General features: G+C 38.1%; 1 long non-coding RNA gene across 1 annotated transcript in view; it reads left to right on the top strand.

Annotated features, from left to right (window-relative positions):
• Positions 1–1713: 1713 nt before the first annotated feature.
• Positions 1714–24053, top strand: part of LOC137857029 (uncharacterized) — a 47964-nt gene continuing 25624 nt past the window's right edge. Inside the window, exon 1 of the long non-coding RNA XR_011096948.1 lies at positions 1714–1872. This is a non-coding gene — a long non-coding RNA (uncharacterized lncRNA). The remainder of the gene's footprint in view (positions 1873–24053) is intronic.

The raw sequence follows: 24053 nt of genomic DNA on the forward strand, positions 1-24053 counted from the left end.
TTGCATCATTTGTCTGCTGCTTCCAGGTGCTTAAAAAAGCTCAGTGGTTGCTCCCATTGAAACTTGAGTGCTGTCCAAATGTTAAAATAAGTCTCTAAAAAGCTCAGTTCATTATAGAAGGCCATGTCCTATGGGACAAGAACCAAAGCACCCACTGCCCTACTTCGTCACTATCATTGGCACTTTCCTCTCAGTTTTGCTGGCACAAGTCTTTGTGGAACCATGTGGTAAACTGGACCAAGGGATGAAAAACACTCTTCTTTTCTGCTGGGTTGTTTTGAAGCAGGATCATTTCCCTAATTCATCTTAAGGTGTGATACCACAAATAGTTGTGCCAACACCAGTGACGGTATACTACACAGCTGGCTAGAAATAAGTGGTAGAGTTGGGAATATCTTAAGCTGCATTATTATCAGTTGAAAATTTTATCTGATTTAGTCAATCTGATCTGCTGGTTAGATAAAGCTGTTGTACTACAGAGAGACCCCAGAGGGCATATAGGCACCAATATTTCATATGCATTGAAGTTCAGAGCCTAGAAAATTTTCCCAGAGAAAGGACACAGTATGAAGTCTTTTGAAAGGCTGTGCATGTTTATGAATAGTTTGTGTTTGATTTTATTTGATTCCTTTCAGTTTCTATTCTTCTCCCATACAAAAAGAGTCTTGTTACTTCCTTCCTAATTTCACTTAATCAGTTTTGTTTTTTTTTTTTCATTTATTATACAAATAAGACAATTGGAATAAATGCTGGAAAAATGAAATTATAAAAATATGTGTTCTAGATATGACAAGCTGTAAATACTTTATGGATATGTAAATAACGGTCCCTTCTCCGAAGACTTTACAAAACCATTTGAAAGAAGGGAAAATGAATGCAATAATTAGAAGAAAGAGCACAGAGGAACAATAGTTTTCTGATCAGATTCTGATAAATTGTATCAGGTCACCATATGCATAATCTTTCAAAGAAGTAATTTCAAATGAAAGAACACTTTTTCATGAGGCATTCTCCTCAGTGTCTTGGTTTGACTGGGTGCAAGTTTAACCATCGTCTGCCACTGTTGGAAAATGAGCTTGTGACTACTGGGGATTCCTCCTGTTCAGTTGTAATCCATCAAGATCACACGACAGTTACAACCTGGTCAGCAGACTCAGAAGACAGAAGGACCAGACCCCTGCTCCACCGAATGCAGTATCCTGCTTTAAGAAGAGAAAGCGATGCCAGTGCTCTGAAAAGAAGGTACAAACACCAATCCAGGCTATATGAATGGTGGATGATGATTTTGAGAGATGGTGGTGATGATGATATACACTATAAGTGCATTTATTCCTTATATTTCTAATATGATTGTGCTTCTTATCTCTCAAAGTATCCATCGTTCTTCCAGGGCAAGGAACAATGGTAAGAGTCTGTGGGGGAAGCTTTCCTTTCAGCTTTCTGCACTATATATGTTCTGTGAATAAATAAAACTTCACTCCCTTAGGTTGACATTCACTGAGTCAATTTATTTGAGACCATTTAAACAGTTCTTTTTAAACTCCATAGAATAGAATATGTTTAAGGAAGTCATTATGAAACAGAATCTGGACTCATCTTGGGAGGGTTGGTCTCTCCCACCTTATCCTCACTTCTAATTAGTACAGCTGGGGTGTGGCACTAAGCAGATAATCTCCCCCTCTGGCAGTACAGCTGAATGCTCTTAATCTTTCAAATTGTCTTTATTTTATCACCCTCATTCCTTAGTTTTATGTACACTCCATTACAAATAGGAGTATATCCCTAGTGGAAGGATGGCTCTTCTCAGCAAAGAGAATTGATCTCAGAGAAAAATGAGAAGTTGTGATGACATTGATTCACATACGAGCTGAGGTATGAAAAACAAGAAACTTGTTGCAGGTTTTTTTTTCCTTGGTTGCCTTTTTATTTATTTATTTATTATTATTATTTTTTTTTTCTTAGCAACCCTTTAAAAATGTTAAGGATAGCTCAAATTACTGGTAATTTAAGAACACTGAATGTAGTACAACTTTAATCTATCTTGGTTTTGCTTATGGCTTAGGTGTTGCTACATGTGTAGCAGCAGGAGGAACCAGTCTGGTGTACCCATGCATACTAGAGGAGCCCCCCCTTGCATGCAGACACACCTACCTTTGTAGTAGGGAAATGGCTCTAAACAGATAAGCATAGTATAGGTGTAGTGAAGTAAAAACTGCTTCACAGTATTTTTTTTTCCTTCTTGTTCATCTTTGTATCTTCACTATTCACATGTAATTTTATCCTTCTTTCCCTCTTCCTTTCATATGCTGTGTATTATTTTGATCCAAATCTAAAGTTCTTTAAGTACTCTGAATTATCTCAATATTAATAGTATGTTTAGAAGTATATCCTTAAATTTTAAATGCATCCTGCTCATGCAATGTGTGAGCCAGGAGTGTTCAGTTCTGACAGGTTTCTGGACGTACTATAAGGACTAGTTATTCTTGCAGAATAGTTCAATATATTCAGTTTTATTTTTATTGTTTTCCTTAGGGCTTTTTGTTTGTTTTCTTTATTCTGTTCAAATTCATCTAGGGTGAAGCATGTTCAGAGAAGCAGGTTTAATAAATGTTAAAATGGGAAAAAATAAGATTCTTAGTCAGAAGTTTCCTAAATCTGAGGTCTTTACCACAACCATTCTACACAGCTTGCATCTGACTGCCCTTACAACAACAACAATAATAATTAAAGCTAGAGGGATATCAAAATATTTTAAGAGACTCAAAATGTGAAAAAATGATTTGAAATCCTTCACGGTCTCGTACTTTCTTAAGTGGCATAATTAGCCTTAGTTTAAGAGATGAAAGTTTAAACACTTTATATATATATTCTTTAGAATAGACAAAGAGGCTAGGATTATGTTAAAAATTTCACTGAAAATAATACAGATGCAAATGTAAGTAACCTTCCCATTGGAATTTCCTGACTTTTGAAAGTGGTTTACCAGAGTTGCATCAGATTTTTGAAGCATTTGTACCTCTGTATAAATTTGTTTATACATGGATAAATTTGGTCATTAGATTAATGTCCACAGGAACATAATAGTGCACTCTAGTTTTGTAATTAATTTTCTATATTCTTTTTTTTTTTTTTTTTTTTTTTTTTTTTTTTACAATGCTTGAAATTTCTCATTTAAAATTCTCCAAGTAATATTGCTGAGGGTGCGGGAGGTCAGTAGATGGAGAACCGCTGAGACCAATTAATCATTAGAAGCCCCTCAACATACTATGACCTGAAGCCACATGACTTTCCAACTCTTACCTTGTCCTTTGCTCAGATTTTCTTGCCAGATATTAAGTAGTGAGAGATTAAGAGACCACTGAAAGAATGCTGTGGGGAGAGAGAAGGACTAGGGGCATTAAGAGTATGATGTGAAAATATTTTTGTCTACAGCTTGGTGGCTATGAGCTCTGACCCTAAATGCATGCTGTATTTGTTTTAAGCTAGCACACTTGTATCTAATCATTGCAGCAGTAAATTTATAATTTAAGATGCTTTTTATTGAGGAAAGTATTTGATCAAGGCCATTCTTGAGCAGAATTCACCCAGTTCCATTATAGGGAGGTGCTAAAAAATTCTCACTTCTGGAGGAAAACTGAAGGTGGTTCTAATACCCAATTAATTACAGACAATAATTAAAAAACTATCTTTGAAAATTGGCATGAGTTTCATTTTCTCAATATGGCTAAAACCAAGTTGGTGTTTGTTACTTCAAGCAGTTTGAGTTACATACTTTATTTCCTTTAATATGTCTAGTTTTCCTCTTCCATTCTTTCATTTATGAAGTATTTAGCTGCTGAGAGTCAGCTTGATGCTCATGACTTAAAGTGAAGCATAGGAAACTGAGGAACTTATTCTAGAGCAACTGGGAGATCTGGATTACTTGTGAAAAAGATGCTTTCCATTCCTGTTCTTAGCACAACAAAATTCAAGCAGCTTTTCTCAAATGGGTTTATCAATTTCATTTGAATTAGAATAAAAACAAACCCTTTCATATTTCAGCTAAAAATATGCTCTGAAGAAAAATTTATACTCCTTCTTCTGTCTCCACAAAGGAATCCCTCTGGCAAAGATGGGAACATTTGAAGAAGCTGACTAAGAGTAAAAGGTTTTACAATTATATTCATGATGTACAGCAAAGCACATTGAAGGTCTGATTTTTCCAGTTCTGGAAAAGGTATTTGGTGACATTCTCTTGTCTCAAAACTTCCTTTAACAAATTTCTTCCACATATTGGAAGATATCTTTTCCCCTCACAGCAAGAATAGCAAAGGAAATTCGGTTCTTCTTCCTTTACAACTGTTGATGCAAGAAAAACAGATTTATTTTTTTGCTTTGAGATCCTTAGATGTCAGAATTACCCTTTGGAACTATTAGTAGCAGGTGTTAATTAGAACAGTCTCTTGGCTGCTGTGATATACTCTAGGGGCAAGCCATGATTTTAAAGCCATATGTACATATCCACTCCAATCCCCCTTCCTGAGCATTACAAAATGCTTCTTGGCCACAGCCCAAGATCTAGATCTGAATAATTAAAGCAGAAAGTTTGGCATTTCACATTTCAGCCTTTTTATCATGCTTTTGCCCTTGCACTGATTTTTAAATGTATGAATGGAGTTTGTGTTAACAGTTAAGGATCTTGGCCAGGACTCATGGTGTTCTTTTGCTTCAGGGTATTGCCTGTAAGGAACAAGGAATGGTTTAATTTTCTACATCAAGTAAGTTTCTTTAAAGCTACTCACAAAATACAGCCAGCCTCATACATTTCCAACCAATCTGTATTTGTATCTTTTCAATAGAGTTTGGAGAAGATGGATGAGAAAAATGTTAAATGGGATTCACTTGGGCACTTACTTTATCAAAGATGTGACTTACGCTTAGCTCATTGTAGTTGCCTTGGTAGTTAGCACATGCATTTAAAACAGTATTTCCTCCTAATTCCAGTATATCTCATCATGCTTTCAGTACCTCTCCACTTGGTTTCACTCTCTGACCTTGGATAATCAGAACTTGCTGCATACACAGCAGTAGTAGGTACATTCCGTTTGTGACCAAACCCAGAAAACACCCTAGCATAGCGTTCAGTGGCGATCCATTACCATTCTAATCTTAAAAACTTAAAATCTTAAAAGTCATGTCTTAAACCCAGTCAGACACTTTTCAAATTCTGTGCAAGCCTTACAGAGTGTTAAGAGAAAGCCAAGCAGTAACTTCTTAGCTACTGCATTACATTTTATCCTGTGTGTAACGGAACTGAAAGTGCTTCTGTGTGATTTGAAACCATCTGGCAGAGAGTGTGCGGACGCAATTCCAGGAATGCTCTTGCACCTTGTAGAGGAGGCACTGGGAATAAAATGCCACTGATAAGTATTTAGGCAAGGTTACATTGGCAATGCTCTAATAATAAAGCAAAATACATCTTAATGCTATATACCAAACACACCAGGAATGTGGCGGTGCAAATGTCTTGAAGTAATGGGAGTTTGGGCTGTCGCTATGTGCCCGTGGTGCATGGCTCTGACCTGGGAGCTGGTGTGCGAAGATCCTCACACTGCTCTGCAGTGTTGCCACTGTGTTTTCTGACATCACTGAAAACACAGAGCCCATTGACATTCTGTTTGGCTTGGAAAACAGCAGAACAGCTTGTGGATATATTTTAAAAAGCAGATCTCACTTAAATGCCATTCCTACTGTAGAATAAGGGTCCCAGGAAAAAGAAAAAAAAAAAAGAAAAAAAAGTTGAGCTAAAAAGCCCTACTTTAATTAGCAAGCATTAACCTGGACTGTAAGATACCCATAAATGTACTTAAGGCCCAGAATTCGTATTTAAGTATGAAATAGTTCCTTCCCCCCACGCCAGGGAGAACAGCTGATATCAGGAGCCATGCTAGGCAGGGAGCTCTCATCCTGACTCTGCTACAAATTTAGTTCAATTTCCCTTCTTTCTAATTTCTCACCCTTTAGAAGGAAGGTGAAGGGAAGATTATTTGCCATTAAGGCATTTTATGATTTTTTATGAATAAAGTAATTCCACCAAAATAATTTTAAAAATATATTATTTCTTCATTTTATGTGAAAAAAAATTTTAACATCAAAACTAAAGAAACTGGAAAAGGCAAGCTTGAATTTAAAAATTTTTTGTCAAGTTCTTAAAGGTTTGAAGATGAACACTTTTTCATCAAAAAGCTTTATTGAATTTTTTAAGTGTTAGGAAAATGTATTTTGAGGAAAAACACAGAAAATGCTAACACTAAAGAATGCTTCTTGTGAAAATTTAATTTCATTGGAAAAGCTATATATACATATAAATTATTGCCACTTTTTTTTTTTTTTTTTTTTTTTTTTTAGTCAGGATTTGCTGTAAGGCTAAATTCACTGCTTCAGAATTATCCTTTTTCTGCACGTGTAAACTATTAAATAAGAGAAATATCAATTTTCTTCTACTGCATAGTGTTTGGGACTCTCTTGTTTTTTCTTTTCACTTAACATGTTTGGTACCAAACTGATGTTATAGACTGGAGGGACAGTAAGGCACAAATCCTGAATGCTAGGTGGATTTGCAGACTTGCTCTGCTAACTGGCCGCTTATGGCTTTACTGTCCCTATACTTTTAAATTCTTTTGAATTCTTACTGGAGAAAGACTTTTAACTTCTTTCTGTGTGCCCATCCCTTCCCTGTCCCCCTACTTCCAAGATGATATTTGAGTTGCAGAGCTGGAATATCTCACAGCAACAGTTCAAAAAGAGTTTTGAAATACACTTGACCATTTCCATTTGCTAAGCTAGCATACACTTAAAATTTTATCATGCTGTGAACTCATGACTCTCCTAAGTCCCGAGATCCTCAGCACATCAAATCCCTAGAGGACTGCAGAGTTTAAAAGATTTATGATCATTTTTCATAGGGTGTGTTCTTGTTAACCCCAAGGGGCCATTTTGCAGACTTCTGAGAGAATGGTGTAAGCTGGAGCCATTGGTAACAATAAATACATCTGATATGCACAGAGGATTGTTGGAGCTGGGGCTGGTCTCTCTTTCATTCCCTTTTCATTGCTGCTTTGTTAGGAAGAGGTCAGGTTGCCTTGGGAGAGCAATCTTTTCTGTGTGCAGCTCCCTGTTACATATCATCTTCCTACATTATGCGTTCCTGCAGGAGATTATGGCAGCGGAGGGAAGGGAACCTGGCTGGATTGTGCTGCAGCAATTCCCAACCAACATCAGGCTTTGGCGAAGCAGCTGGTATAGATTAGAGCAGCTCTTGGAGTGCTTTCATCTATGGAAGGGCTGGGCTGGCAAAGAACTGGCCCCAGGATAAGAGAAATGCATTGGCTTTTTATGGACCTCATCCTCAGCCTCCTCCTTAGTTACATCTAATGAACAATGGCACAGCTGAGAATGAGGCCACACACAGTCTGGAGAGTTTCTTTTTGTAACTAGATCTTGGGAAAGATTTCCCTCCAATGCAGAATTTCATGGATTTCCTTTGTGTGAGTTGTGAAAATAAGCAAATAAACCTAGTCTTGCAGCTGGAATGTTCCTGACACCGTGAAATGAAATTGATTTCCCTGTGTGGTAGTGTCCTGAAGGCACTGCTCCTTACAGAGGGCCTTGTAAGAGATACCCTTGTGATATCTGAGTATGTCTGGGTGTGGCTCTTCCAGCCAAGCATCAAATATCTCGAGTGAATGTATACATTGAAGGTGAGATTATTTTGTTTTTCTTGGATGAATGGGAGTTTGGCCACCAGAGCTGCCTCACAAAGTCTGTCTGCAAGGTTGGTTGTCAGCTGTGCTCCAAGGCTCTTCAGTTTTGTGTGTCAGTTTTCCCACTGTCAGACTGGCACCAGGGGTTTTATGTAACCTGCCTATAACCAGCAGGAGGATCATGGAGCGGAAAGCATTGAAGAAAATTACAGGATGGATGTATTTGCAAAGAAAAACACAAGTAGGGTGAGATTCCATGAGAAACTCCTGAAACTAAAGGGAAGAAAAGTGAAAAAAATTGTGTATACTTCCCAATCACAGAATGGAAAACCTCTGTAAAACATCAGAAAAGCTCTAGAGAAAAGACAAGGGAGGGGATGGCACCATGCTAGTGTCCATAGGGAGAAAAAAAGGTAGAATTCTTCTTTCAGCATCAGTGCTCTATTGCTTTGGCTTAAATATCCTCTGAAATCTCATGTAAAACCATGTGAATGTATTACGGATAACTGAATGCAAGTGCAGAACTATATTCCTTTTCCTGTTCATGTATACCCGGGTCTGGTCACATCTCTTTCCAGAGTGAAAAACAGCCAGCAACCACAACATTTAATCATGTAATGCCTTTGCAGGATGTCTGAAAGAATTTCCAGCTATGATAGCTGTGATTTGACCTTCATCTGTTTTCCATGGCTTGGTGAAAAGCATGATTTTCCAATACTTCTTCATTTTTATTTGTGGTCAAGCCAGCAAAAAGATTGCACCTTCAACTTCCTGTTTTAAAATTATTATTTTTAAATGTTTGGAATGTGATGTAATGTGGAGAACTGGAGCAGAGAACTTTTCTCAAGAACTTGAAAACCATACTAGATACCAGGAACACAACGTGTAAATTAAATACTGGTTTCAGGAGGCACTAGGGAATAACAGACAATAAAAGAGGATTAGTTTACTCATTTGAAAACATGTGCATATAGACTAGCACAAGGCATGAACTTCAATGAAGCAGCTCATTTTAGATCCCAACTTATTTCTACTGCAATTTGCTGTTATCTAGTCTTAAAGCTGTCGCTGGGAAAATCAAATCACTGCTGTGGTTTAAAATTCTTATACATGTGTTTAAAATGAATTCTATATCAATGTCTAACAAATATATCACACAAACCATAATTCATCCTGTTGCTGACATACTAGCTGCTAGTTGTCTGACTGTTTCTGGATGGCTGAGGGATCCCTCTCTAATGTTTTTAGATGATGTGATACGGACAGCAGACTCTCTGACAACTTCACTGCCTATTATGACTGTTAGAGTTTTTTTTTGTTTGTTTGTTTTTGTCTTTTAAAGCTTATGCTCACCAAAAAGGTCTGAGGCCTTTAATAAAGATGAAGTGTGACTGCATTGTTGTTTTAGAAGTTAATGTCACACTTGAGTGAAAGGTGGAAATAGAGAGACCCTTCTTTCAGTTCTTATTCCTCATCAGTGCTATTTCTATGAGCCCCACAAAATTTGTATAAATAAAGCCTTTCTACAGCTTCATAATGTACCGAGTTACTGATGCCTCCATGTTTCTGGTGGGTACTGAAACAGAGAGGCAAATGGCTTCCTAAATAATGTCCAAGATGCAGACAGTCTCCTGTTTTCTCCTTCTGTGAACCCTGCGACCTGCAACAACTTTGCCAGTGTGCTAGCTGTTAAAGGTTTGAGGCAAATCCCATTAAAATCAGTGCAAGTTGTTCTGCTGGCTCTTATCAGTCTCTCTGTTCTTTGGTGTTATGGAAACGGTGTGACCCACAGTTGACTTGTAATTATACACTTGAGGAGCAAAGAGAGTGATAAAATGAAGTTGATATTTTATTCCAGTAATAAGCTGACTGAATAGGGCAGGATTTACTGCAGCTGGCCAGGACTAATGGCTGTGAGTACTGTGGTGGCTGCAAGTTCTCTCTCTCTCTCTCTCATCTGAATGGAAACTCTGAGGAAAATCTGACTCCACCAAGACTGAAACAGTCTTACTAGTGGGAATAAAAGGGATCACGTGATATGGGGATGTCTGTCTCTGGGCTGGGAATACTTCCAGGCAAGAGACAAGGAGCCAGCATATTGGAAGTTTGGGGTAGGACACACAAGCTGCTGCTGAAAGGGCCTGTCCACAGTCGTCTTCTGCACATCCAAACAGGGAATCTCCTCTAAGGGAGAGAGTTTTTTTTTTTTTTTTTTTTTTTTTTTCCCCCATTCTGTTTTCCCATTGTTGATTTTCTTCCAATTCTTTGATTAAGTGAGCAAAAAGTGGCCTTAGTTACATGCAATGGTTGCTCCAATGCTTTTTAGATAGTGGGGTCCCCTGTTAAAGCTCCCTGCAGTGCAAGTGTTCTGTCTGTCCTCATCCATTGTGTTGGGTGGCTGCTAGCATGTGCACCACCTGCACTTAGTTCAGGGAGAAAATTACATTGAAAGATATTTACCAAGAGTTACAAAGTTCTGGTGGGGATGAATACTGCTTTCCTCAACATCAAAACTTTCCTTGCCTGAGTACTGGGTGAAGTACTCAGGGTAGAGTAACTAAAAAATTTAATAGAACATCATTAAATGCTTAAGCCTCTGGTCTTCATCTACTACATGCTGTCTACAACCGGCCATGATTACACAGTAACAGTCTGAATTTCTAGTACAGTTTTTTTCCCTTCTGATGAAAAAGTCAGTGACTCTAAGGCTATAAACTTTGCTTGTAGATTTTCAGGTAAATTAGCATTCTTTGACATGTCAATCCAATCCTAAAACTTCAGAACACGTGTGGCAAGTATTCCTTCTAAATATGTATCAGTATCACCTACTATATATATATATATATATATATACACACATACATACTATACTAGGTGATACTCATACTATACTATACAGTATCACCTAGGAGTGCCAGGTCTTGTTGCTTGTATCAACACAAAAGAGAGAGTCTGAATGCTAGCAAGTTTACAAACTGTTTAACTATTTAACTATGTTTATGGTACTTCTTGCTTGTATTCTGGCTCCAACCAAAAAATAACTTTACAGTGATACAGAAGTATCATGCTACTAGTTTCTTCTGTGAGAGGTGGAGGAGCAGGAGACAGAAAAACACATGTGTTCATATACATACACATATGGAGGTAAGCATACATGTACCTTAACAGACCAATACTTTGGAAGTATAACTTAGCGTAATAGCACCAAATAACCTAGAAGACATTTCCATTCCCTGTACACTGCTGGAGTACCTCTATGAGGCACATGAATACCCAGAGGATAGAAATCTTCTTTGGGTGACTTGTTGCTCCTAAGGCATTTTTACAGAAACAATCAGCCAAGTAGACATGTGCGTGTCCATCATTACGAAAAGAAGAAAACTATTCTACTCCTGAATCCAACAAAAATGAATATTTGGATTAGGATGGCTTATATGATTCAGATAACTTTCTGAACTCCCACTTTGATTTCGAATGACGTTAGTTTTCATTGAAATGGTATTGTGTAATGATTCTTTCCCATCGTCTGAATTCCCCATAAATAAGAATCCTACTTAAAGCCAAATTCAACACTCATGAAACTCTAGAGATGAATTTGGCTCATCATACTATAGACATTTATTGTTATATGAACTTTTAATCTGGTTTCTTCCTTTTTTTTTTTTTTTTTTCTTCTGGTGGGGCTTTGCTCTTGGATACACTCTGCTTTATTATTCTATTGTTATAATTCAACTCCAGTTACCCTCTCAGAACTGCATTTGTTTCTTATTCTCCTGGACTAAATTCAGCAAAAGAATTTGACTTGGTATATTATGATTACTTTTGTCAGTAAATGTACTATATATTATCGCATACTTGACATGAAATAATAATAAAAAATTGTCACATACAATATCAAAGTTGACTTTAGAAACAAATCAAAAAATAATCCCTATATTCATATAACCCAAGATATTTCTTCCTTTAGAAAGCTCAGTAAGAAATCTGGCTTTAATTTTGACTGTGGCTCTTGTTAGAGCTTGTTAACTTTATTAATCTTTCTTCTTACCCATGCAATACTTCCTCATTTTTATGTTTAATACTAATATTTCAGTTGCCAATAGATGAATGAAAATAGCCACTGCAGTATGAGCATTTTAGTTAGGAATTCTCTTTTATATCGTAATGTATTCATTTTTAAAGTGAAAGGGAAAAAATGAAGGGAGAAGCACATTAGCACATTTCTTCCTGAGATCTCAGCAAGGTAATTCCTCTCTCTTTGAAGTGTCTCTTTCAAAGTCTTCCCTGCTTGCAGGGGCTGTTTAGGTTAGAAATTAGGAGATACTTCTTCCCAGAAAGAGTGGGCAGGCATTGGAACGAGTTGCCCAGGGAAGTGGTGGCATTACCATCCCTGGGGGTGTTCAAGGAAAGGTTGGATGTGGTGTTTAGAGACATGGTTTAGTGGGTGACATTGGTAGTAGGGGGATGGTCGGACCAGATGATCTTGGAGGTCTTTTCCAACCTTAATGATTCTATTACTTTCTTCTTTCCTTGCTGTTTGTTGTATGGAAAAGTCATTAAGACCAATATGGATGGCATTCATTTTATCAGGATAGAATTAGCTTTTCAATTTGTGATAAGGGCCTCCTGTTGGAGAAACAATTACAGTAAACACATATATTCCAGTGCATCATCTTTTATGTTGTCTAATCTTATGGTGTTACTTCAGTTTTCCATGGAATACCCTTGGAAATTCCAAGGAACTGTCATTTTGCTTCCCATTTTGCTGCTAATAGCTGCAGAATGGACATACAATGTACTTTCTCACAGAAATTATTTACTTTTCATTTACATTTTATTGACCTTATCTGGACAAAAGTCATTTTAAAAAATCATTTATTTATTTATTTATTTTTACTTTTCTGTTAGCTACCTCTTGCTTAGTCAATTTCCAAGTAATTTACATTTCCCCCACATCCTCAACCAACACATAGCACACAGTCTTCAACACTCATCATTTCCCCTGGGACTTGTCTTACACATACATGTATTTTTAACTTTCTTTTTACACTGCTGTTATATATGTTCCCCACTGAGTGGGGACATCTATGGCATAAACGTAAGTTGTACAAGAGAGCCAAATTTTCCTCTTCAGGTATTAATATCTCTGTAATAGCATGGTCTAAATATATTTTCCTGGCTTCACCTTTCCTCTGGGGGAAAACAACAACAACAAACACACTCTAAAGGTCGAACATTTTCTCTAATGTCTACCCAATCACACAGGTCTACCCAAAAATCAGAATTCAGACCATATGACTGAGAGCACAGTTCAAATGCTTCTTAAGCTCTGACAGGCTTGGTGTCGTGACTCCATCCGTGGGGAGCCTGTTCCAGTGCATAACCACCCTTTTGGTGCAGAACCTTTTCCTGATATCCAGTCTGAACCTCCACTGTTGCAGCTTGACTCCATTCCCTTGGGTCCTATTGCTGGTCACCAGATAGAAGAGATCAGTGCCTGCCCCTCCACTCCCCCTCATGAGGAAGCTGTAGACTGCCATGAGGTTTATAGTCACTGTATTAACATCACCTAGAGCAATGCATTTGGTCCTAATCATGCAGGTGGTAATAGCCCTGCATAAGGCTGAACAAAGAATTTTCAAGTAAGACCCTCTAAATTATTCTGGCCTCTCCTTAGTGCTTAGTGATTGTCTTAGTGCTATGTGAGTGATGTTAATTGCAGATTGGTAAGTAGATTGCACCCAGTATAGCAATACAAGCTCACAAGGGTAGATAAGAGATCAATCTACTGATACTCCCAGGTGCACACAAGTTATGTTAATGTGGTGCAGAGCTCAGTCTTCACTCAGGGCTTTATTTGATTCAGAAATGCTAGGTCAGAAATGTGCACCTAAGTGGTTGTATATCTTTGCACTGGATATGCCAAGGGGAGGAAGGAGAGAAGCATCACATCAATTTACATCTTTCTTTACATTTCTAAAAATATTAAGGCAAATTCAATTTTCCAATGTATATTTCATGTAACTGCTCTGAAACTGGTAGAATTGCACTAGACTTACAGGAATGTACTTAAGGATAAAACTGGGCTGTTACCACTGAATATGTTCTAAGAGAATCTGTAATGTCACTTCCTGAAGTCCTCCTGAAACAGTAGCTGTAAAAAATAAATTATTTTTATGGTGAAATTACATTCCTTATATTTTATATTATTTTATTTGGGCCTGGCTTATTGTGTTTCCACCTGGCATGATTTCAGTGTGACACAGAAAGTAAAATTTGTCCTAAAGTGTTTACAGAGGAGTAAAAGGTGAAAACAAACAACAAAGGTAGTAGTTTTGTAGTTCTTTATATTTTTGCCTTTTCCAGATCAGCATATGCTTTGGAGTTTGGAATCACTGTCTGTTTAATTTTGTCAAATAATTTTAAATTTAGTATTTGTTTAAGGTCACACTACAGAATTGTTGCATAATTTTACTTTTTCAAAATTAAAGTATGTTTACTTGACTGTTCCAGAATAAAATTCTACTGTTTATCCTCTTTCCAAAACACATGCAACTAGATCCTCCCTGATTTATTTACTGAAGATGATGCAAGAACCAGAGCTAAAAGATATCCTACAGAAGATAGTTGCCATTATCTTTCCAGGGTATGCTGAATGTAGGTGGATAAAGTTGCAGCTGTATGCAAGGACTACATGGTCAGAAGGCTTGCCTAAAACAACAGGTGAAAATTTCTGGAGTCAGTTAAAGCTGTGAGAATTCTCACTTGAGGAAATCTTGTAGCAGCCTCATCTAGTCTGCTCTGGTTTTCTGCCCATTGCTTAAGAGCCCTGTCCCATAGGCACATCTTCCATCACTCCTCAGTGAGGCTGTGGTACCTACTGCCTCAGATCTGTCACCAAGTTTGGCCTTTTCAACCTCCTCACATGCAGAAGACTTGCTTGCCTAGTTGGTAAATGCTATGCAGGTACTGAGATGGGGAGATGAGCTGTGCAGTTGTTACTGCTGAACATAACAAGCCCTGAGTTTGTGGGAGAAACCAGCACTTCTTAGATTATTTGGTGTTGCTGTAGGTCTGTTAGAACCCTACTCAGCACTGGGAAAGGCTTAGCATGAAAAAGAAAAGTCCCAAACAACCATAATTTAAGTCTCCACTAAAAAGAAGACAAGGGTTTCAGGTCCCACCCTTAAATGTGATCCAGGCCTCACTAGTAGAGCCAGGCTTCTTTTTAAACATGAGTTGGCAAAAGCAACTCAGACAGGAAAGGTTCCTGCAGCTAGTTTGTTTGAGTGGTGACATTTATCTTTCTCCAAATGAAAATGAAACCTCTTCCTACGCTGCATGACCTCTAGTGAGGTTTAGTCAGTTGAATCACGATGAGACGATGTTATATATCAACATCTGTTTCCACTGTGTCTATTTCCCATACGTATCTTTCCATTTTGTGAACTTTTCCTCTCTTTGTTTTTCTCACTTTCATTGTTTTTTTTTTTTTTTTTTTTTTTTTTATTATTATTATTATATATTTTTTTTCTTATTACATCTCATCTATCTTCTGGCATTCATAGTCGGTAGTGTGACAATGAGGAGAAAGCTGTTTGAATGTTCTGCTTCGTCCCCAGTTTCTCAGTCATTTTCAGTTTAACTAGCTACCTTTGCTGGAAGGGACCTTTGTGATTTTGTGCTGACTTTGCCAGAGTGCAAGTAGTATAACTGACTCCAAATTAAATTAATTTTAAATGTTGGAGCAGAAGCATGGTGTTACATATGTTCCTGTTAGGAGTGGGTCAGGGAAGGAGTTTTTAGATGCATTTGGTAAGAATGTTGGCTAAGAAGACATTAACTCTCCACTGAGAATGAGTAAACTTTTAGAAGAAAGTAGCATGCCAAATTCAAGTCAGAAATTTGATATTTTTTCCTGCATTATCTGCCTTAATCTAGTTCTTTAGTTAATTCTTCTTTCCAGTAGCTGTTTCTCTTGGAAAACATTTTGCTTGCAAAGTCTCTCTTTGTGTAAAGAACTATGATTTCAGCTGTTATTTCTCTGATAGCTCTCTAGGATATAGAATCCTCAAAGTTAAACACACCATGCAGAATAAAAGCGCAGCATGTATAAATTGAATCCAAGTCCTAAAAGTACAACTCATGGCAAATACTTAGTGATGCTGAATGATAGGATAGCATCATCATCACTTAACCTTTGTGATGTTCTATAATCTATGTCTTTGAAGCATCTTGGCACTGTGGTGCTTATTTATCTACAAAACTGTTTTCTCTGCAGGAGATTACTTCTTAGCTGTCATTTTGTTACCTCTTTTTCTTGCAGACAAGCTCCTTTTTTTTTTTTTTTTTTTTTTTTTTTTTTTTTTTTCAGTGATGCAGAGGCCTGTTAGCCTCCCCCCTGGCAATATCAGCTTCTATTCTAGAATCTGCCCTCCAGTAATAACAAATTTCTGAATTTGGTTCTGGGAAGGCAGGGGAAAGAGATTCCATATCTGAACCAGAAGTGCTTTTCACTATTATTGAGAGAAGAAAGACAAGGACAGTGCTAGAGTACAGATTATTGCTTTTTTGTCCCTCCCTGTCCATCTGCTTGTGTGGTACATGACACAGTAAAACCCCAAGTCTGAGAGAGACTTTTGGCTCTAATATAAGATGAGCAGTTAATAGTAAATCTGCCATGGAGCATGACTCAGCTTTGGTAGTAAGATAAGCAGATGGAACAAAATAGGTCTTTTCTGTCTCAGGTTTATATATACTGCAGATTCTAAGCTGAATTCAGCCCTGAAGCATGACATCCAAACAAGAACATTTCACTGGATCAAAAGATTTATGAATCACAAACAAGTCATATGAAACTGAAATCAGTACCTACAAAATTACTTCCTAAGAGTTGTAAAGAATCCTGTGAAGCACTGAGGTATATGGGCAGATACATGTTTAACTTAGAGATAAGGTAATATTAAAGAAAATGCTTTTATGATTACTTGAGTTAAGAAAACTGATATGTCTAAAGGCAGTCAGGAGCACAGACAATACTACAAGCAATGGTGAGGTATAGAGGGAACAGGATTCCAGAGCAGATACCAACTGGGAAGAGCTCTACAGGACTTCCCCTGTAAACCCACTTAACTCAAGGTGAATCCACTAACTACTCCTTTCCGGTAGCCTTTAGATTGGCTCTTCCTGGTGCTGTAAGAATAGGTTACAGCCATTTTAAAATGAAGGAGTACAAAAGCTGCTTTGCCTGTGGAAATGCTTACTCGCTTCCAAGAGCATGCAGCAAATGGGTGTGAAGGATAACTCTTTGCAGATTCATGTTGACAGAAGCAGAGGAGAAACATGACACAGACTGTTTTCATCCCTGTACATCTCTTTTACCTCAGGAAAATGTGCATGTGTGGTGAGAATTGTTGAGCACAGAGCTCTAAATGGACACATTTCAAGTTATATAATCATCAGGAAGACCAAATAAGGGGATCCCTGTTATCCTTTTTCACACACCCATTTCCAAGACTGCATTCATCCAGATGATTAGTGGTGTTAGTGTTTCTCACAATCTCACAACCACTTTTTTTTTTTCTTTTTTTTTTCTCCCTCTCAGGGAATTGCTCTTGCCCACAGCAAGAGTACCTGTGGTTGATCAGCTGCAAAGAGGTCTCAACATGACATAGAGTGCTGACACTGCAGTTTTATTCTCACAAAGCAGAAATGCCAATTCTTGCTATTCAAAAGGCTGTAAAAGGAAAACTGCTTAAAGTAGAAGTAGCAATGCTAGCAAACTCAGCTGTGTTATTATAAATATATGTGTTATTATAAATATATATATATATAAATATACTTTGGAAGAGACAATACTGCATTTAGACTGATTGTAGATGCTTTTTTGAGGACCTAAACCTGACCATGTTTTCTTGTGTTTGTTTTTTTGTCTTTAAAACAAACAAACAAAAAAAGAGCAGCAGCAGATTTTAATTGTGCTGCAGATTTCACACTTGAGAGAAATCACAAGATGTCCCATCCCTAGTCTGCTGAAGAGCTAGAAAAACAATCAGTCTTAGCTGTTCTAGTGTTGGAAACTGTATGGAAGGATTTCCATCCAGCAAGCAAAGGTGCATTGGAATGAAGAGAAAATTCACATCTAAGGAGGAATTGGAAGAGAATTTTTATTTTCATCTCATATTTTTAAATTTTGTTCTCTCTTGGGTGAGATCCTGAAAACAGAGGATTAGAGAGTAAATGTTTTCACTCTTCATTCTCTCTATTGCAAGATTATATCAGAGTCCATGATGAGTTGTTAAAGTGATGAAATCCCCAAAGTTAGAGACGCCAAACTGCTGCTGATGGCTATATTTTGTAGTTGTTAGTCCATCTTCATACAGAGGATTTAAGATTAAATTAGAACTTTTCATTTTTCTTTCTCCTTTGAATGACCAGCAATTCAGAGATTTATAGGGTACATTTGCCTCTCCTATAAGCTCAGTATCATCTTTTCATCTTTTCTTCCCATATGTCCACTCATCTGTGACAAAGGCATGAAAAAAGAATGAATGCTGTCTCTTCTATCCACCTTCCCCCCCCCCCCTACACTTCTGCATCTTACTCAATACCAGAGATTGTGAAATTTCAAACAATGATCCATCAAGCTCATTCTGAATGCCTGAGGCTTCAGAGAAAGGCAGCACCCATGTCACTTCTCCGTGCCTCTGGTCCACAGTTCAGAGTTGTGGCTTCTTTAGAACACAGAACTGGATTTCATCACTGATCTTTGGTGATTTGCTGAAACAACAATTTATGAGCAGTTATTAACCCTCCCTTAACATGTAGAATTACAGAAGCTGGTGGCATGAGTGTTTTCTTCATGGAAATCTGTTTTAAGTACTTCAGAATAGATCTGAAACAGCACATTGAACAACTGACTGTGTTATCAATCAGGAAAAGTTTCTCCTTTGCCCCCTTCATTTGGTATTTCACATATGCTTTTTTTTTTTCTTTTCAGTAAGTAAGCTCACACATGAGTATTTTTGCATAGAGAAAGAAGTAAGAATTGTTGAGTGGTAAGAGCTATTCATTTAGATTCCCTAGTCGATTGTTTGCAAAATGCACATTCCTACTGTAGTCTTACTGCTCTTGTCTAACTCTGTCTCCACATAGCTCAGATTTGGGTATGGAGAGGCAAAGATGGGTCATAAAAAGGTTTTGCAAACACCAACAGTTGCAGTGCCTGGGTAGAGGTGTGGATGGGAGGCAAGATGTGACAAAATGGCCCCCCCAAAGTAATTCTCTCCATCTGAATGCTTGTATTGGAGACTTGCTCTTTCAGAGATCCGATCTGGGGGCCAACCTTGTGGTCTGCTTAGATTCCTTAAGGAGATGCAGTCAAACTCTAACCCTCTTACACATGAGAGCTGTTCCATATTTATACCCATTCCCCAATGTTTTTGTTTCCCTTTTTATGTAAATGGAGATGTTGTCTTTAGCCATATGTACATCTCAGCCTGTTCTAAATCCTAGAAATCTCAGAGTACCTTATAGATGTTACAGTTGTTATTTATGCTGAGATAACTGGTCACAAAATTATTTTCTTGCTCTGAGTTCAAGAGATGTGAATTTACACATTCCAAGAACATGTTGATGAGGGAAGGATCTTTTTCACTTTGTATTGAATTTCTCAAATTCTGTTCCCTAAGCACAACTTTTTTTGATCAAAACAGTGCCAGAATGAGAATAAATACATTTACCCCTCAGACTTCTAAGGATAAAATAATTACAAGTTTGAAAGTTTTCCTGGAACTTTCTGTCCCTCATATTTTTTCTCTCTGCCCCTTTGCTGAACTCAGTCACGACATAAAAGAGTGACTGGACATAACACGGTTTTTGTTTTGGCTTTTTTATTTGACCATATGACTCAGCAAGAGCTGTTAACTTAAGTCCAGATAAATGGTGTTAATACACATTTAAAAATGTAGGTGTAGCTGAAACTATTGGTTGAAGGAAAACACTATGGGAGAAAAGCAAAGCCAGTGACAAGGTGGTAATAAAAGAGCTGTGATACTTGTTTCATAGCAGAAGCAATGGCAATAGCATGTTTAATGAAACTGCTTCATCTTCTTTGTCTTTTTTCCTTTGTCACATTTGTACTGTCCCAGAAGAATACACATTTTTTCTTTTGCAGGAAAGTTTGCTTTGTTTCTCTCTTCCAATCTTTTCCCTAAATTCATTTAAAGAAGCTGTTCATGAGACATTCTATATTGCCAATATATCCTTTATGTGTCTGACTAGATGTGAGGTATGATTAGCCTTCATGGGTTGTAAAACACTTTTAGAGCTCAAGTTGGAGCTGGGAGGAAGTTCAGTATTTATGCAACCTACATATGCAAAATAAGGCAGCAATGCAGAACAGGTGGTTGGGAAGTTGGTCACTGAAGTCTAAACTGCAGGCCTAGGAGACCACTTGTGAGCTCCTAAATCCAGTCATATTTAGGGAAAGAATGAAGTGTACAACAGCCAGCTGCTGGTTTTGGCAAAGAAAACATTCATGCATATAGCTTACAGCCCTTGTGAGGGGTACATTCAATAACCAGGTTAGATCTAGACATGGACAACCTAATAGAAGTATTGTTGCATTCTTATAGCAATATTATCATGAGGTTTGTCCTCAGATGTGAGGTTGGTTTCTGTTAGACCACGTCATCTGATCTACCCATGCCTCAGTCTACTTTTTAAAAAAGTTGATAGTGGTTTATGATCTTTCTCTTTAAAAATGCTTTGAAATCTGCAGTGGTGGGGTAAAAAGTGTTAGTGATGATCTCAGCAGAGACTGATGAACTGCAGTGAAGAACAAAGTATTTTTAAGTATCTGAAGAAATGGAGCACTGTTTTCTCACAGGGCATAAACGTGGAAAGGCTTCAGCTGATGTCAGTGGAGCTGTGCTGGTCTACATCAGCTGATAGTCTGGCCCACTCTTTATGAAGACCATTTCACACTATTCTGCATGCAAAGTGACCTACAAGGCCTCTGTCTCTGGCTGTCCTCTTATTGTTGGCCACTGGCTTAGTCCTTTCAGCACAAGATCTCCCTGCCAGAGGCACCTTGTGCTCCAGATGACAAATGATACATTGAGATTATGAAAACCCAGTATATCTGGCATCTGCAAAGCTGTAGGTTGCAGACTCTTCAGCCATTTTGCAATAATGTTTCAGGACTGGTGCACTAACAGGTTTAAATGTGCCTTAATCCACTTATGTAATTTAAGCTCCTCTGGAAGTGGTGGCCATTCATTAAATTATTATTATTATTTTATTTTTTTTATGGTGGGAGTTCTATCATATTGAGCCAGATGCTGCTTTCCATGAGATATCCTATTGTGTCTGGCTCAAACTAAGCTGAATAACTCCATCAAATTTGATTAGACTATAAAATAGGTCTCTGCTATGTATTAGAATGCATCAGAGCACATCCTTGGCTCCTCTAAGCACCTGAAAAGGTTTCCTGAATGTAACTTTATCAGCTATGCTACAGTTGACAGTTCTTCCCTTTCTTTCAATATTACTTTTGACTTTTTCTACATCATTACCCGTCCTACAGACAAATGCTCATAACGGCTGATTTAGTTGAGGAGGATAAATACATTGGTATGCAATGGCTTAGGGGTCTTCTTTATTGCTTAATATCTCAGGAAGGTGTCCAAATTAGAGCAAACTTCATTCTGAAGGGAACAAAGAAAAATGATTCAAGACCATGTTCTACATTATTTACTCATTCACCATTTAGTGAATTAATATATTTCACAGCAAAATAGCCCTGCATGTTTTACAAATGTAGATCCAGTCCTGTGTTTCTGCCATGCCCAGACTGCTCTTCATCTTGCAGGAGTTTGGAATTTGCTAGGAATGTGAGGGCAAACAGTCATATAAGGCACGTGCTCTCTTGACATGAGTTACAGCTGAGATAAGGCCAGACCAGAAGCCCTATAGGTGTAAATAATATATACAACAGCAGTATCATTGTTTTTTCAGTTCCTTTTTGAAACATTTTCTCTAAGCACTCTATTTTATTTATTTATAGTTGAAATTGTCAGCATCTCCTGGATAGGCCTGAAATATGTTTTCTGTCTTACTTTCTCTGTTGGCTCCCAGGGAGGGATAGTTGTGTGTGTTTGCACATCACCAAGCACTATTCCTTTGTGGCTTTTGTGCTCTGTAGTCTGTGCTTGGGCAAGTTCAGTTTGATTCTCTTGAGCTGTCAGTTTAGATTGCAGCCAGTATGCTGATACTGCTTGATTTTTTGCTGCTCACTTTTCCAGGACCTGCCTGGTGTTCTGCTTCCTGCCATATTGCCCAAGTGCTGCATCGCCTTGTACAGTCACTGGGCAAGGCAGGACCTCATCAGTTGCACTCTGCCTAGCCAGGCAGAGACACTGATACCTGTGTCTCCCATGTCAACAGGCCTGGTTCCTGAAGGCTCTGGGTCTTATGCGTATCCCTAGTGCTCCTTTCCATACTTCATACACTTTCATTTATTTAAAAAGTAAAATAGACAAAAGACAGCCTGTCCATGTCAGAAGTTGTGTAGCACAATCACTGTTAAATAATATGCCCTACAAGAACTATGTGTAGATTTCTGTAAGTATCTGCAACTTCAAGAAGTGTTCAGTGTAAGTCCTATAAATCCTTTATTGAAAGAAACATATTTATGGTTTGAGCGTAAGCCAGAGCTATATTCTTTTTTCTGAGTCAAAGAAATAAAAGTAAGTTCTTATATCATGTTTTGAAGATTACTCTTCTCAATTTGCAGACATTTAGGCATCTTTTGGAATATGAAATAATAAAATATTTTTTATGGAGTGGGGAGGAAAACAAAAACCCACAAGAAACACGATAACCATGTATATCCTCTGTGTAATAAACTAAAAAGTAAAACAAAAAAAAAAAAAAAAAAAAAGTTTGACTGGAAATCTGGCCAACTTCAGTGTTCCCAGATGCAACTATCTGAACTGAAGCTGCAAACTGTCACAGAGCAACTCCTGAGACTCAAAAAATCCACCTGTAATTCCAGACAGGTTTAGCAAAAGTGAAGGCTGCTGGGATGTGGCCTACACCCCTCCTTCCAGGCCTTGCAGCCAGGCCTTGTTTGATGAGGCAGCTCTGGGGTTCAGCCCTGGCACAGGAGCTGGTGGGTCCCACTGACTGAAGCTTAACTCTGTGCTGTCATGGACCCCTTCTGACCAATCTCAGAGTGGAGAACATGGGGAGAAAAAACACCCCTGGAGGGGACCCGGGCTCCCTGGCACAGTGTCCTGGACCATGAGAGAGCGAGCTCTATGTTCCCTCCTTGACCTGTTTTGAAACCACGAACTGCTGCCTGTAAAAACAGGAACATGTGCTTAGTTCAGCACTGATCTTGTGCAGCTCCTGTGCCTTTTCTTGTCTCTGCACAGCAGCAATCTTTTATCATTTGTGCAGCTGGAATACAGACAAATGCTAAAAACAGCAGCAGAGTATGGTATATAGAGGAATCTGTAAGCAACATATAGATGATCTGGCATTAGACTTCAGTGGGTCCCCAAATTTAGAAGCTAGACTTATGGCTTATTAGACTATTATCCTCCTAAAAATGAAATAAATCATGCTGCTGGTGAGGTGAGAGTGTCCCATACCCTTCTATGGCCTGTGAATGACAATTTAAGCAGCACTATCTAAGGTAACTACAGTGTCGACTACGTTCTCTCAGAGCCAAACCTGTGAAAGTCACAGAAGTTAAATTAAAATGTTATTATACACATGGAGTTTTATCACATGCATGTGGAGCCAATCAAACACTTCCCTAATGAAATGTGTAATGGCAAGTCAAGGACAAATTTCAAAAATACACATTTTAGGAAATGTCTTCGATGAAAAGTCAGTTTGAGAGTGACAAACATTACATTGCTCTTAAAGATGGTGGCACACAATTTAGTAAATGATTGTAAAGAGAGTTCATCAGCTCTGAAGGAAATATTACCAGCAGTGTTACAAGATTTAATGAGAGTAGAAGGGAAGAATGTTACTGAAATGCCTAGTTCATTTAGGACTAAGAACAGTTAATGAGCTCCTGACATGGGAGGTCTTGTTCCAAGTAATTTCTCTGAATTCCTGGAGTATATTAGCCCTGATCTTTTTCCACGGGAGTCAAGGGGAATGCCACTACTATGCTGTGTGGGAGCAGGCCTGCCTTCTTATTAGCTGCTTTATGGTAGCCAATGAAGACATGGTATTTTGGGTTTCTTCTATTTAGTTTGAGATTGCAGATGGAATGTTATGGGCTTTGTG

This window comes from Anas acuta, chromosome 5 (assembly GCF_963932015.1).
Source record: "Anas acuta chromosome 5, bAnaAcu1.1, whole genome shotgun sequence".
In the NCBI taxonomy this organism is placed as follows: domain Eukaryota; kingdom Metazoa; phylum Chordata; class Aves; order Anseriformes; family Anatidae; genus Anas; species Anas acuta.